Source organism: Rutidosis leptorrhynchoides, chromosome 6, assembly GCF_046630445.1.
Source record: "Rutidosis leptorrhynchoides isolate AG116_Rl617_1_P2 chromosome 6, CSIRO_AGI_Rlap_v1, whole genome shotgun sequence".
NCBI classification, from domain to species: Eukaryota; Viridiplantae; Streptophyta; class Magnoliopsida; order Asterales; family Asteraceae; genus Rutidosis; species Rutidosis leptorrhynchoides.
The window spans coordinates 164693124-164710760 of NC_092338.1; positions in this window are offsets into that span (position 1 = coordinate 164693124).

Genomic DNA, 17637 nt, shown 5'->3' on the forward strand with positions numbered 1-17637 from the left:
AAATGTAAAGAGTAAAAGGGAATCAAATGAACTCACAATCCTGTATTTTGTAGTAAAAATACATATGACGACTTTGAACAATGCAGGGTTGGCCTCGGATTCACGAACCTATATCATTTGTGTATATATTAAGACTTATAATAACAATTAAGCAAGTATATATATATATATATATATATATATATATATATATATATATATATATATATATATATATATATATATATATATATATAAATATATATATATATATATATATATTATACTTAATAATTTGTATGTGCTATTAATAAATAAATTAGTTATAACTTATTTTATACACTTTAGATAACTAATTAATATTTATATATATGATTATATTAAAATATGTTTATCTATCATATGTAATTAAATTAATATTTTATAATAATAACATTTCATTTAAAAACAATATGTAATATCAATATAGTTATGATACCCATAAAAATATATTTTTATATAAATATTATTTGTTTGTTAAAATTATAATAATAATAATGATAATAATAATAATAATTCATTGTAACTTAATCATTTTCATGATATTATTTGTATCTTTATTCTTTATGTTTGTAATCATAATAATAACAATAATGTTAATAATTATAATAATGATAATAATATTTTTAATAATAATGTGTTAATGATAATAATAATAATACTTAATATTTATAATAATATTAATAATAATAATAATAATAATAATAATAATAATAATAATAATAATAATAATAATAATAATAATAATAATAATAATAATAATAATAATAATAATAACAATATTATTACATTTAAGAAAAAAAATGTGGGCTTAAAAATGAGTCCATTATGTTAAAACTTGAAGCCCAAAATTATAACCCAACCCATTGCCCTTTTAAAATCTGAATCAATGGACTGTCTATATAATTCGTTTCTTTTAGTTGCCACAGATCGGTTCATTCCTCAATCAACCGATCCCCAATTTTCCAAGATTAAAATCTTTAAAATCAAGTTACAAGATCAGACGAACTCGTTTCTTAGATCCACGATTAAGGAGTTTTGTGAAAGAATTCAAGGCTAAGAACAACAACAATCTTCAATTTGTTAATAATGGTAGCGACGGTGATGAAGAACATGAAAATCAGAAACTGAAATCTAAAGCATTTTAGGTATGTATTACTTCATGAAGATTACTGTAATTCATCTCCTAAATACTCGTCAAGCTTCAATTATATCAAAAACATACTAAAATTTGTAAATCACAATGTTTGACTTCAATAAACACTAGTTTGACTTTGAGATTTGTAATCATTCAATGTTTGTTAACTTAATTTGAAGCATCACGAAGTATTGTTGGAGGATTATGAATTAAAATCTCTGTTTAGTTTGAGCTGAGATAGATCAAAGTACTCTGAGGACCTCAACGAATTGTGTTTTCGGCTAAGAGATGAAATCAGGTAAATTTTCTGTGATAATGATGTTGATATTCGAATCTGAAGGTTCACGAGGGTTTGATTTCTATTATTGATCACAAAAGTTAGCTTTATTTGTTGTAAGAATCATTAAACAAGAACCCGAGAATTCAAGTTCATGAATGAAATTGATTATTTGATGAATATAATTGTTTCCTGTAGTAAAATAGAGTTGTGAATCTATTATAATTTCTATTATTTGAAGAAGCTGAAATCATATGATATTGTTGCTGTGAACTTGTTAGATGAATTTGAATTGTGATTTGAATTGCGAAATTTGAATTTGTGTTTTGAAATATTGAGCAGGTGGTTTATCGATGGTTGTTCGACAGAATATAAACAGAAGATAGAATTTGATAGATGGATTGTTCGTTCGTGAGGTGGGTTCGAACAGAAAAGCATAGCAGCGGTCTTGTGGGTTTGTGATGGTGGTGATTTGATGTCCAGAAAACAGAAAAATATATGGTGTTAAGCCGAATTTTGAAGATGGTGAGACATGGTGTCGGTTTAGTTTTCAGACAAGAGAGAAAGATAGAAAGAAAGAAAGAAGGGTGGATTTGGTTATGGTGAGTTCAAAACAAAATAAAATTAGTTGATAGTAACAGTAATGGGTTTGTTTTTCTTTGTGTTCAAGAAGTGTAATGATGTATGTATATGCATATAATGTATATATAGAGTCAGATAGATAGTAGATGTTATATACATATATTTATATATATATGAAGATAATAGAGGTGAGTGCAACCTGAGAGTATTGTAGCAACTGCAGAAGTCGTCGCGTGTATTGGTTAATGGCGATGGAGTCTAATGACTAAGGGGATGAAGTGGTTTGGTGTTGGGCTGTGAGCTGTAAACAGAACAGTAATGAGCGGCAGCAGCAGCTGGGTTATAGTACTCGAATAATAGAGAAACAGAAAGAGAAGAGGGATATGGAAAGGTGGTGATCGTGAAGTGGTGTTTGTTCTTGGTGGTCTTTATATGTTAGTCATATATTTATATATAAATGTGAGAGTGGTTGAATATAGAATTAAAACACAGTTCAAGTTCATGTTTTGCATATATTACTCCATAATTATTTGAGATGGTGGGGAGACAAAACAAAACTTTTAATAGTAATTTAATTTAATCATTCAATCATAATATCAATCATAACTAGTGAAGCCATCGAACATTTGAATTCTAATTACCGACGGTTTTAATTATGAAGATTATATCGTGAACCGTTGTTAATCAAGGGCGGATAAAAATATTCGGAAAATACCAAATTTTTAAATTAAGTGCATTTAATTATTTCGGTCTCTTAGGGTGTAAAAATCAGTCATAAAAGTTAATTAATTATTAGTGTTCAATCACAAGTAAAATACACAGAGTAATAAAACTAAACAAATAGATCCTAAATATATTTTTAATAAGTCTATAATTTTATATAACACATTTTCGGATCACCGTTTATTTGTAAAATCATATAAGTTTGAATTTAACTTGCTTAATATCAATCGGAACATCAAACGAGTATTACAATCATTTAATATTTATTTCTAATATACTTTATTTATATATAGATATGTTTTAAATCATAATTATTATAATATCCTATTTTATTTTATTTTACATAATTAATAATAATAACATATAGTACTTAAAATTATATTTTTCCAATTATTATATATATATATATATATATATATATATATATATATATATATATACATACGCATAAACATTTACAATTAATGGTTTATGAATCGTCGAAAGCAGTCAAAGGGTAATTGCATACATGAAAACAGTTCAAACTTTTTGAGACTCAACCTTACAGACTTTGCTTATCATGTTGAAATCATACAAGATTAAATTTAAATTTGGTTGGGAATTTCTGGGTCATCACAGTCTTCAACATTTGGTCCTATTGCGGGGTACCGACTTAAATATGCCATGAACGACTCCATGTAATATGAGGAAATGCACAGCGGAAGATTTCTTTCATACCTGAGAATAAACATGCTTTAAAGTGTCAACCAAAAGGTTGGTGAGTTCATAGGTTTATCGTAATCAATCATTTCCATAATTTTAATAGACCACAAGATTTCATTTTTCCATAAATATACATCTCATATCAGGCATTTCGTAAACTACATAGAGATAAAAATCATTCATATGGTGAACACCTGGTAACCGACCTTAACAAGATGCATATAGAATATCCTCATCATTCCGGGACTCCCTTCGGACATGATAAATTCGAAGTACTAAAGCATCCGGTACTTTGGATGAGGCTTGTTGGGCCCAATAGATCTATCTTTAGGATTCGCATCAATTACGATGTCTGTTCCCAAATTCTTAGATTACCAGACTAAAAAGGGGCATATTCGGTTTAATAATCCAGCCATAGGATGTAGTTTCAATTACTTGTGTCTATTTTGTCAAACATTTATAAAAACAGCGCATATATTCTCAGTTCCAAAAATATATATTGCAAAAGCATTTAAAAAGGGAGCAAATGAAACTCACAATACGATATTTTGTAGTAAAAATATGCATACGACGATACTGAACAACGCAGGGTTGGCCTCAGATTCACGAACCTATATCATGTATATATATATTAACACATATAATGAACATATAATGGTATTCAGACTAGGTTATATATATATTAATTATTTAATATATTACTTATTTAAAATAGTAATCTATTTATTATTTTCAATGTTGTATATATCTATATATGTTATTTTTATATTAAAATAGTAAATTAGATATACTTATGATATATGTAATAAATATATTTCTATATAAATATCTTTTGTTTGTAAAAATAATAATTATAATAATACTAAATTAATTTGTAGTAATCATAATAATAATAATATTAATAAAATAGTAATAATAATAATAATAATAAAAATAATAATAAAAGAAATGTTAACACTAATAATAAAAATGATATTTTTAATAATAATAATAATTTTAATAAAAATGATAAGTTTAGTAATAATGATACTTTTAGTAATAATGATAATGATAATAATAATAATAGTAATAATAATAATAACTATAATATCTATAATAATAATAATAATACTTTTACTAACAATGATAATAAGGATGATATGAATAGTAATAATAATGCTTATAATAATAATAGTAATGATAATAATAGTGTTATTAATAATAATAATAACTAACACCAAATACTTAATAATACTAATACTAATACTTAATACTTAATACTTAATACTTAATACTTAATAATAATAATAATAATAATGATAATAATAATAATAATAATAATAATAATAATAATAATAATAATAATAATAATAATAATAATAATAATAATAATAATAATAATAACAATAAGAGTAATAATAATACTACCTCACAAGAAAAAGCTCCAAAAAGAAATAACTGCCCTTGTCCGGGCTCGAACCCGCAACCTCTCACCTTAACACTCATCAACTCCCTTAACCATCCAAGCAACGACTTATTCCTATCTTAATTCTATATAACCTTATCATTATATATATCACCATCATCATTGTCAACATCCATAACCATCATCATCATCATCATCGATTATCTCCATTTTAGAATCATCACAGTATCTTTCACGTATCATCTTTAATACTTTTTAACAGAAAAATAAATTTGGTCTTCAACAACACAATGATTTATACGACCCCAAATTGCCTAGCCCAAACAGGAAAACATTCGGCCCAAATGGCAGACTGCACTATTCGGCCCAAGTAGAAAAATAAAGGAATTCGGCCCAACAAAACACAAGCCCAAGTAAAAGAGGTGGAATTCGTTGGTGTTTAAAAGCAATTGGATGGCAGCAAAAAAAATTATGTATATACAACTCATCACCTGTGTTCACTATCATCATACATCATTATTATCTTTATCTTAAACGTCCCCATCATCTCTTTAATATCATCATTATTTGTTTAATTTAATAGAAAGAAAAAAGACAGCGGTATGCACTGCAATAGAAATAGTAACGAGTAGCAGGTTCGTTGGATTGTGTTTGGTCTTGCCGCGATCGATTGAAAAAAACAAAGGACTAGCAGTAGCAGGTGTTCGAGAAAACAGAAGATACACACAAGCGTATGTGGTGGTGTTTAAAGATAGTGTTTGATGAAAGTGGAGTTTAAATGGATGACTCGAATGGAGAAAGTGGTTCAAAAAGGGAAGTAGAAAAACAGTTGTAGCAGGCGCCGATTGTAATGGTGATTGTTATGGTGATCATGATGGTGGTTTAAGGTGACAGAACACCGAAAAATATATCGCATCAGTAGTCAAGTTGATCTTCATCTAGCAATACTAAAACAAGAATGATTTGATAGTGATTGATGGAGGTGTTCGAAGAGTAGAAACAATAGAAAGCTAGGAGGCATTGATGATGATAAATTGTTAATGATGTTTTGGTTCTTGATCTCGGTTCAACAACAATAAATGGGTTTCGAAGTTCAAAGAGTAGCATAACCCGTATAGTAGTTTGTGATGATTGTATTAGATAGAGGTGGTGGTTATGTGTGATGGTTCCTTGGTTCGAACTACGTTTAAAGACGATATATATATATATATATATATATATATATATATATATATATATATATATATATATATATATATATATATATATATATTAGCGGTGGTTAAGGGTGACCGGCAGTGATGGTGGTGCAATGGTGGTTACGATGGCTGATCAAAAAAATGAGGAGGGTGATGGTTGTTTACATAGGTGAGTGATCATAAGTGTTTGGTACTCGGTTAAAGTCGATGTATGTAAGGTTTATGGTGATCAAGGTGGTTTACGGTTGTTCTTGATGGTGATGGATTGTCACCGATGGTTGGTGTAGTGACCCGAACTTTTCCATGATTATATATTAAATGAAAAATATATTTTCATGATTAAATATTTCCAACATGTTAAGCAATCAAATTTGTTAAGACTTGATTAATTGAAATGAGTTTCATGTAGATAATTGACCACCCAAGTTGACCGGCGATTCACGAACGTTAAAACTTGTAAATATGACATGATATATATATATATATATATATATATATATATATATATATATATATATATATATATATATATATATATATATATATATATATATATATATATATATATATATATATATATATATGGTTAACATGAGATTATGATATGTAAGTATCTCACTAAGTATACTAACAATGTGTGATATACATAAAAAATGAGAATATTGAATTATGAAGCTTGATGTTATGCGAGGTGTATATGAAATAGCTTATATTTTACTAGGAAAAACTATTAAATATGATACAATTTTACACAAGATATTTATTTATTTATAGAATGGATATACCTAAACCTTGCTACAACACTTATAGGCAGTGTACCTAATCGTACAGTAGTGTAGTTTTTAGTAAGTCCGGTTCGTTCCACAGGGAAATCTTTTAAACAAAGCTTAACGCTATATTAGTTTTAATTTATAAAAATACAAATATATATATAAGTAATATTATTATTATAAAAAGGAGGTTTTTACCGTTTAATGACCGGTTTGTCGATTTTTTTAAAACTTTTAGTCGCAGTTAAAACCTAATGTAAAATATTAAAAATAAATACAACTTAATTTTAAACGTAAAGTAAATAACGATAATAAAATTGCGATAAATAAAAGTGCGATAATTAAAAAGTACGATAATTAAAAGTGCAATTAAATATAATGACAATAAATAAAAGAGCGATAATTAGAAGTGCAATTAAATATGAAAATAAAGGAATTATGCTTATTTAAACTTCCGTAATCATTATGTTTGACGTGTTGATTTTAGTTTATTCCCATGGGTTAATTGTCCTTTGTCCTGGATTATTTAATATGTCCGTCTGGTTTTTGTCCATAACAGTCCATCAGTCATAAATATAAAGTGCGAGTGTCCTCGTCAAATTATCCTTATACCCGAAGTCAAATATTCCAACTAATTGGGGACTTAAACTGTAACAAGGTTTTAATATTTTGTTTAATAATTACACCAGGTTATCGACTGCGTGTAACCCAAGGTTTTAATACTTTGTTATCAATTATGCCAAGTGTCCTTGTACATAATTTCACCCCTGTTTTAATAATTCCATAGACTATTAATCCATTCCCGTGTCCGGTTAAATGAACGATTATTCGTACATATAAATATCCCGCCCATCGTGTCCGATCGAGTGTATATGGTTATTTATAGGGACGTCCAATTGTAAATCTTTATATTAAAATTAACAAACTATCATTTAGTTAAACAAATATAAAGCCCATTAATAGCTCATAGTCTAATTTCCACAAGTGTCGTTCTTTTGTCCAAACCCCAATTATGGTACAAAGCCCAATTACCCAATTTTAATATTTTTAGCCCAACATCATGATTACTTCGGTAATAAATAAGCATAATAATAATTTAGCTACAAGACATTAATGTAAAAAGGTTGAACGTAACTTACAATGATTAAAAATAGCGTAGCGTTACACGGACAGAATTTCGACTTACACCCTTACAACATTCGCTAACATACCCTTATTATTGGAATTAAAATTAAAATTAAAATTATAATATATATATATATATATATATATATATATATATATATATATATATATATATATATTATACGTTGAGTAAGAAGAAGGAAAAAGATGTGTTTGATGTTCACCAAACTGCGAATTTTATAGGCATGTGGGCTGGAAAAGGGGCTCATGCGATCGCATGAGTTTTGCTCCTCCAGGCCATGCGATCGCATGGCCAGCTGGGGAGGCTCACATGTTGTTGTTTTCTTCTGCCGACGGTTTTTATAATATAATATAATATAATATATATATTAATTTTAAGAATTAATTATATATTATATTATATTCATGTGCATATTTGACTTGTAATTTTTAGTCCGTTGCGTCGAGCGTTGAGAGTTGACTCTGGTCCCGGTTCCGGATTTTCGAACGTCCTTGCGTACAATTTAATATCTTGTTGCGTTTCGAATCTTGTACTCTTGTAATTTTGAGACGTTTCTCATCAATAATTGGAACCTCTTTGATTGTACTTTGTACTTTTGAGCTTTTTGGTCGTTTGCGTCTTCAACTCGTCGAATCTGTATTTTGTCTTCACCTTTTATTATTTAAACGAATATCACTTGTAAATAGAACAATTGCAACTAAAAGCTTGTCTTTCTTGATGGATAATGCTATGAAATATATGTTCGTTTTTAGCATTATCAAATATTCCCACACTTGAGCGTTGCTTGTCATCAAGCAATATAGTCTTGAAATATACTAGAATCACTTCTTTATTCTTCACACTTTGTACATCAGTGATTTCTATACGGCATTATGAACAATGGTAGTAACGATGTGGTTTACAGTCTCACATGACTATGAAAATTTAGATCCATTAAGGAAATTGGATCTTTATGAAAACATTTGATCTTTTGAAAATTAAATCTATCTTTTACCCTAGATAAGTTTTTCGGGATAACCCTTCACCGGTGTTTGCAAATTCTTTTTGTGGGTTTGGTGGGTTTCATATTTGAAATTTTTAGCTCAAAACTTAAGGTTTTGTGTCACCCACTTGCTAACCTTGTCTATACGAACGTGGACGTCAAGAATAGCATCTCGAAAGACATCCCTAATGTCTTCCGCTTCCTCCATTTCCTCATCTGAGCCTCTCTCTACCTGAGGATGATTACCTTCATAGGGAACTGCCTGGTTGCGTCTACTCTTCAATACCTTAGCACCCGCATAAACCCGCAATCCTTTGGTCTCATCCTGTTCTCTACAAACCTGTAATGGACCCCCTTGGTTCCTATCAACACCTAAATACTCTCCAATGAGAGTAACAAAAATACCTCCTCCTATTATACTCCCGTCCTGCATTCCTTCTACCATTTTAGATAAATAAAAACCAACACAGTAAGGGATATTTACAAAGTTTCTCGGGTCTCGAATACACTTTAGGTAAAATAAATCATGTAAGGTCATTTTCTCCTTATTGTGACCTCTCTGTGTAATCGAGTTAGCCAAAAATCTATGAATTACACGAAGCTCGGCTTTGTTAATATGTAAGTAGGAGTGTTTTCCTCCAAACGGCGTTCGCGTCATAGTTCCTATCTACCCTTTCACCACGATAAATCAAACTCATACAATCAGGTAGTAGTAATTCACTAGGAGTGTAAATCTGTAATGCCCTGGCCATGTCCATCATGGACATTCTGTACATCCTACCGCCAAGGATAAATCTAAGAAAACTTCTATCATCTAACCTATCTACATCTACATTTAACGCTATAGTACTCATCAGCTCAACACACCATTCCTTATATACAAGTCTACGAATGGTGAAAAGACGTTCCCAATCTGTAAAAGAAGAACTGCCATACCTTTGAATCAAATGCTGTCTAACACGGTCAGCTAGATGGACCGTTTTCAAAGGATTCCAATCAATTACCCTCGGCACCTCTACCTCTTTTGTTACCAATTTAAATTTATTACTTTCATATGCCGGGTAATCTCTCCATCGTCTATCGAATCTCAGATTAGGATGCAACGTGTGTTCAGGAATCGTTGGGTATTCTACAGGCGGATGCATCGGAAATACTATGAATTCATTAGGTAACTGTAGTAGATCATAATAAGGTACATGTTGATCAGGCTGATGTTGTTGTTCCTGTTGTGGCACTTGTTCGGGTTCTGGCTTGTATTACATTTCTGGTTCTGGTTCTGGAGCTGGAGCAGGTCGTCTAGATGATGACGATGATGAACCTCCAGTATCGGCTTTCTGCAAAACACATTAAACACAAAGTTTGTGCATCCAAATATGCATTAGTGTTAGCAAAATAACAACTTAAAACAATCACAATAACATGTTAAATCAAAATTAAACTTATACACATTTTCACATTTTTTACAATTCTATACTTTTTCAAATAAGCACATATGAAAATGTATACAAAGTTCATAAGCATTTAACTCAAATAACATGTCAAAATAGTCATTACTAATAATTAAACAAGTCTCAAATGGCAATTATATCAAATTAATCAAGTTCATGAATTTTAGACTTAAAAAGTCCACTTTAATCTCCAAAAATCATGTTTAGGATCAATGTTTAGATCATTTAACTACCTAAACATGTTACACTACTTAATTTAGTAATAATTTATGACAAAAATTGGCCATAACCTGTTTATATCAAAAAGCCCCAAATTGCTCAAGAACACAAACCCTAGATTTCTAAAATTTTTGAAGTTTTTGGCTTCAAATCATGTTAAATAGCATCAATCTAGGTTATACATGCATAAAATACTAACAATTTAACACTAATTACACTAGAAATTAACAAAATTGCATTAGATAAAATATTGGTAATTTTCACAAAAACTAGCAAATTTATGAGTTTAGGGGTGTAATTTTTATCTTTTTGCTGACGAATTACGGTGAAAATTTGGTGAAATTTGGTGAAGTTTTGAGAGAGTTTCGTGTATGTGTGTGTGTGTTGTGGTTGAAGAATAGCTCGCTGGTTCTTTTTCTATCTGGCCTGATTTTCACACCAAACTTAAATTTAAGATGCATAAAATTAAAAATTCATATTAATAAAATTTAAAAATTCACACTAAACTTATATTTTGTTTTATACATACAAACTTATATTATAAATATTAATTTTCCAAATATTTACAATTTTAAAGAAGTTTACAATTTTAATTTAATATTTATATATTAATTTTAAAAACAAAGTAAAAATAGAATTAAAAATCTTTTTGGTCTTTTATCCCACTTTAATCTATCAAATATTATCAAAAATATACGCCCCTCTTTTTGGTAAAGTAATTTCGGTTCCATAACCTAGTTTAACTCATGACGAATTTTTGAAATATTTTGGGTTGATTGATTAAAGATATTTATACCTTAAGAATAAATGGTAAATTTCGCAGTGATGTAATAAATTTTTGTATGATATCAATAATTTCGGTCGCAAGACCTAATTTTATCGAATACCAATTTAATACTTTATAGCGAACAAATTAGCGTTTATTATCAAAAGGTTAAAAATAAAAATAAAAATAAAAACTGTACATACTTACCTGCGAAATAGATTTCTTAGTGATATGCTCTAGCCCACTCATAAGATAGTCGGACTAATTGGTTTTCCATAGCTACATAGGCGTAACCTCGAGCATTCAACGTTTTTTCTTCTAAACATATGAACGGTCCATCTCTGCATAAAGTAACAAATTCGGTATTTGAATATGTCTGATTTGTCGAGCATTTTCCTTCGTGTGACCATTTTCCGCATTTGTGACATCTTTCAAGGTGTCGTGCTCTTCTTTTCGCTGCGGATTTTGATTTTCCTTTACCAAATTGTAACTTATTATTTTCGCATCTGGATTCTTTTCTTACTCCGTCCAATTTACCTCTGATTAATGATACTATTTCACTTGGAAGGGTGTCATTATTACATTTAGTGATCAAAGCGTGTAGCATTAGACCATGGTTTAATTCACAGGAAGTCTTCATCTCGTAAAACCTAAAAAAAATAAAAATTCAGAATGGGGGGAGAAGACTAGTTCGTTAGGGTCTGCTAGGGAAAGACCATTCGGGTTCCATTTTTGAGAACTACACGAAAACAGAAAATCTAACTCTAACAGAAATACATATTATCCTTTAAAGACTTGATTCTCCCCACACTTAGTTAGCTGTGGTGTCAAAATTGTGATTAACTTCGTTGTCGACTTCCATCGGACTATCTATGTAATGTTTAACTCTGTGACCATTAACCTTAAATTCAATCCCATTTGAATTTATTAATTCTACTGTTCCGTATGGGAAAAATCTTTTGACTATAAATGGTCCAGACCATCTTGATTTCAATTTTCCAGGAAATAGCTTGAATCGTGAATTGAAAAGAAGAACTTTGTCTCCTTCTTTAAATTCTTTTGAACTTCTAATTCTTTTATCATGCCATTTCTTCGTTCTTTCCTTATAGATCAACGAATTTTCGTATGCTTCATGTCTTAATTCTTCTAATTCGTTTAGTTGACTTAACCGTAGACGTCCAGCTTCATGTAAATCAAGATTACATGTCTTCAAAGCCCAAAATGCTTTATGTTCAATTTCTACTGGAAGATGACATGCTTTTCCGTAAACGAGTTTAAAAGGTGTTGTTCCAATTGGAGTTTTGTAGGCTGTTCTAAAAGCCCAGAGTGCATCCTCCAATTTTATGGACCATTCCTTCGGATTTGATCCTACGGTTTTCTCTAGAATACGTTTTAAAGCTCGGTTGGTATTTTCAACTTGTCCACTTGTTTGTGGATGATAAGCAGTGGAGATTTTATGAGTTACTCCATATCTTTTAAGAACTTTCTCAAGTTGATTATTACAGAAATGAGTTCCCCGATCACTTATTAAAGCTTTCGGTGTTCCGAACGTTGCAAAAAGATGTTTTAAAAAGTTGACTACAACTCGTGCATCGTTAGTTGGGAGAGCTTGTGCTTCTGCCCATTTAGATACATAATCAATGGCTACGAGAATGTAGAGATTATTATGAGATTTTGGAAATGGACCCATAAAGTCAATACCCCAAATGTCAAATACTTCACATACTTGAATGACATTTTGTGGCATTTCATCACGTTGACTTATTTTTCCGGCCCTTTGACATGCATCACAGGATTTGCAAAGAAGGTGTGCGTCTTTAAAAATTGTAGGCCAATAGAATCCAGCATCGTAAACTTTTCTTGCTGTTAGTTGAGGCCCATAATGCCCTCCTGTTGGTCCTGTGTGACAATGGTTTAAGATTTGACTAGCTTCATCTCTGAATACACATCGGCGTATTATTCCATCGGGACAACTTTTAAACAAATGTGGATCTTCCCAGAAATAGTGTTTTATATCACTAAAGAATTTATTTCGTTTTTGGTACGACAATCCTTTTTCAAGGAATCCACATACTAAGTAGTTTGCATAGTCTGCAAACCATGGAATTTCATTATAATCTATCTTCAATAGATATTCATCAGGAAAGTTGTCTTGTATGGCCGATTCATTTAGAACTTCTAATTCGGAATTTTCAAGACGAGAAAGATGATTAGCGGCGAGATTTTCTGCTCCCTTTTTATCTCGGATTTCAATATCGAACTCTTGTAAGAGTAAGATCCAACGGATTAATCTTGGTTTAGCATCTTGTTTCGAAAATAGGTATCTAAGAGCAGAATGGTCGGTATAGACCACCGTTTTAGCTAGAACGAGATATGAACGAAATTTGTCAAAAGCAAAGACAATAGCAATGAGTTCTTTTTCAGTAGTTGTGTAATTTGTTTGTGCTCCTTGTAATGTCTTACTAGCATAATAAATAGGTTGAAATCGTTTTTCAATCCTTCGTCCTAAAATGGCTCCCATTGCAAAATCACTTGCATCGCACATAAGTTCAAACGGTAAATTCCAATTTGGTGTTATCATGATCGGCGCATTAGTGAGTTTTTCTTTAAGAATATTAAAAGATTTAATACATTCATCTGAAAAGATGAATGGAGCATCCTTTTCTAGGAGTTTATTCATAGGAGTGGCAATTTTAGAAAAATCTTTTATGAAACGTCGGTAAAAACCGGCTTGCCCTAGAAAACTCCTAACTCCTCTAACATTGGTGGGATGTGGAAGTTTAGCAATTACATCTACTTTAGCTCTATCCACTTCAATTCCTTCCTTTGAAATTTTATGTCCAAGAACGATGCCTTCTTTAACCATGAAATGACATTTCTCCCAATTAAGAACTAGATTTGATTGTTCACATCTAATAAGCATTCATTCAAGATTAACTAAACATGATTCAAAAGTATCACCGAAGACTGAAAAGTCATCCATGAAAACTTCCATGCATTCTTCTATCATGTCGTGAAAAATCGCCATCATGCACCTTTGAAAGGTTGCAGGGGCGTTGCAAAGTCCAAATGGCATGCGTTTGTAAGCAAAAGTACCATAAGGGCACGTGAATGTGGTTTTCTCTTGATCCTCGGGTGCTATTGGAATTTGAAAATATCCGGAAAAACCATCAAGAAAACAATAGTAACTATTTTCGGCTAATCTTTCCAACATTTGATCAATAAAAGGTAAGGGAAAGTGATCTTTTCTGGTGGCGTCATTTAATTTTCTATAATCAATACAAACACGCCATCCAGTTACAGTTCTTGTAGGAATAAGCTAATTTTTCTCATTTGTGATGACAGTCATGCCACCCTTCTTAGGCACGCATTGAACTGGGCTTACCCATGGACTATCAGAAATTGGATAAATTAAACCTGCATCAAGCAGTTTAATAATTTCTTTCTTAACAACATCTTGCATATTAGGATTTAATCTTCGTTGGCGTTGCACATACGTTTTATGACCTTCTTCCATAAGGATTTTATGTGTGCAATACGAAGGACTTATTCCTTTAATGTCATGAATCTTCCATGCAATAGCTGGTTTATGAACTTTTAACACAGAAATGAGTTGAGATTTTTCATTTTCAGTAAGAGAAGACGATATTATTACAGGTAATTCAGATTCACCATGTAAATAAGCATATTCCAAATGGTTTGGAAGTGGCTTTAACTCTAATGTCGGTGGTTCTTCTATCATTGATTTGTATCGATATCTGTCTTCTTCTTTTAGCATTTGAATTTCTTCTGTTGTTGGTTCATATCCATTGGCCATAAGTGTAGCTAACATTTCAGTTTCATCAATTGGTTCAGTACTTTCCCCTAAAGAACATTCTCCTGTTCCTTGTAGTTATGGAAATTCTTCTAACAATTCTGCATGTGAATCTATAGTTTGAATATAATAACATGTATCATCTGCAGATTGAGGTTGTTGCATTGCTCTATCAACTGAAAAGGTAACACTCTCGTCCTCTATACTTAGGGTCAATTTCTTACCGAACACGTCTATTATTGCTTTAGCCGTGTTTAAGAATGGTCTTCCTAATATGAGAGGAACTCGAGAATCTTCTTCCATGTCCAGAATAACAAAATCTACTTGAAATACTAAAGTACCAACTTTAACTAGCATGTTCTCCATTATCCCTCTAAGATATTTTACTGATTTATCGGCTAGTTGTATACTTATTCGTGTTGGTTTCAATTCTCCAAGGTCTAGTTTAGCGTATAGTGAATACGGCATTAAATTTATACTAGCACCTAAGTCTGCCAATGCTTCTATTGAACTAAGACTACCCAGAAAACATGGAATTGTGAAACTTCCTGGATCTGATAATTTTTCTGGTATCTTATTCAACAGCACTGCTGAACAATTAGCATTCATAGTAACAGCCGAGAGTTCTTCCATTTTCTTTCTATTTGTGATTAGATCTTTCAGAAATTTAACATATCTAGGCATTCCTGAAATCACATCAATGAAAGGAAGATTTACATTTATTTGTTTAAACATATCCAAGAATTTGGATTGCTCGGCTTCAAGTCTCTCTTTTCTCATTTTACTCGGGTAAGGAAGTGGTGGTTGGTATGGTTTAACATAAGGTTTAGCCTTAACTGTGTTATCTTCATTAACCTTTTCAACTGCCGGTTCTTTTTCCTTATCTTGTTCAGGTTGTGGTTCTTGTGAAGTAGGAATAGTTTCATCAAAAATTACAGGTATTTCAGGTGGTTTAGGTGTAATACCACTTCTTGTGGTAATGGCTTTAGCTGTTTCATTCCGGGGCTTAGCATTTGTATCACTAGGTAGACTTCCCGGTTTTCTTTCACCTATTAACCTTGCTACTTCTTGTTCCAAATTTTAAATAGAAGCTTGTTGATTTCTAAATGCTTGAGCATTTTGTTCATTGGTTTGTTTCCGAGATGTGAAAAACTGTGTTTGAGATTCAACTAGCTTTGTCATCATATCTTCTAAATTTGGCTTTTTATCATCGGTTTGTGGTGGTTTGTTTTGAAAATTAGGTCTTTGCTGATTGTAAGTATTATTGGATACTTGTTGATTACTAGGACCTTGTTGGTTGTTGTATGGAACATTTTGATTATAATTCTGGTTTTGATTGTAGATCGGTCTTGGCGGTTGATAATTATTCTGATAATTATTTCCAGACCTTTGGTTTATGTATGAAACATTCTCTCTTTGTTCCATTGTTAGTTCAATACTGAGACAATCTTTTGTCAAATGTGGTCCTCCACACTGCTCACAACTAATTCGTATTGAGTGTATATCCTTAGTCATCTTTTCCATTCATCTCTCGACAGCATCTATCTTTGCAGAAATGGAATCTAAATCATGGCTAGAATCGGCTCTAGCTGCTTTAGATGATCTAACGATATCTTTTTCTTGGTGCCACTCATGTGAGTGGGAAGCAGTGTTATCAATAATTTTATAAGCATCAGTTTCTGTTTTCTTCATAATGGAACCACCAGCTGCTATGTCTATGTCTTTCCTTGTAGTGATGTCGCATCCTCGGTAGAATATTTGTACTATTTGACAGGTGTCTAAACCATGTTGCGGACATCCTCTCAATAACTTTCCAAATCTGGTTCACGCCTCATATAGAGTTTCATTTGGTTTCTGTGTGAACGTAACAATTTCTCCTTGAAGTCTTACGGCTTTAGATGCCGGAAAGAATTGTTTAAGAAAATTTTCAACTAAAACGTCCCATGTATCAATCGCCCCTTCAGGTAACGATTCCAACCAATCTTTGGCTTCTCCCTTTAAAATCCACGGAAATAACATGAGATATATCTGTTCATCCTCCACTTCTCTTATTTTAAATAGAGTGCAGATCCTATTAAAGGTACGAAGATGTTAGTTTGGATCTTCCTTCGGCGCACCACTAAATTGGCATTGATTAGTTACCATGTGTAGAATTTGTCCTTTGATTTCATAATCTGGCGCATTAATGTCTAGTTAAGTAATTGCGTGACCTTGGCTGGTGCGTTTAGCTCTCATTTGGTCTTCCATACTTAGAGGTTCCAGATTTTCCATGATTGAATTTGTTGAATCTGAATCACTAGAGGATTCTGATTTAATGGTTGGTTCCTTAACAATCTCTGTTTGAATGATTGGTGGTTCCGGACGAAAGATTAATGGTTCAGGATCTCTGAATTGTCCCTGAATATCCTCCAGATTCTCAATTGTGAGGTCGGGTTCAAAAAATAGAT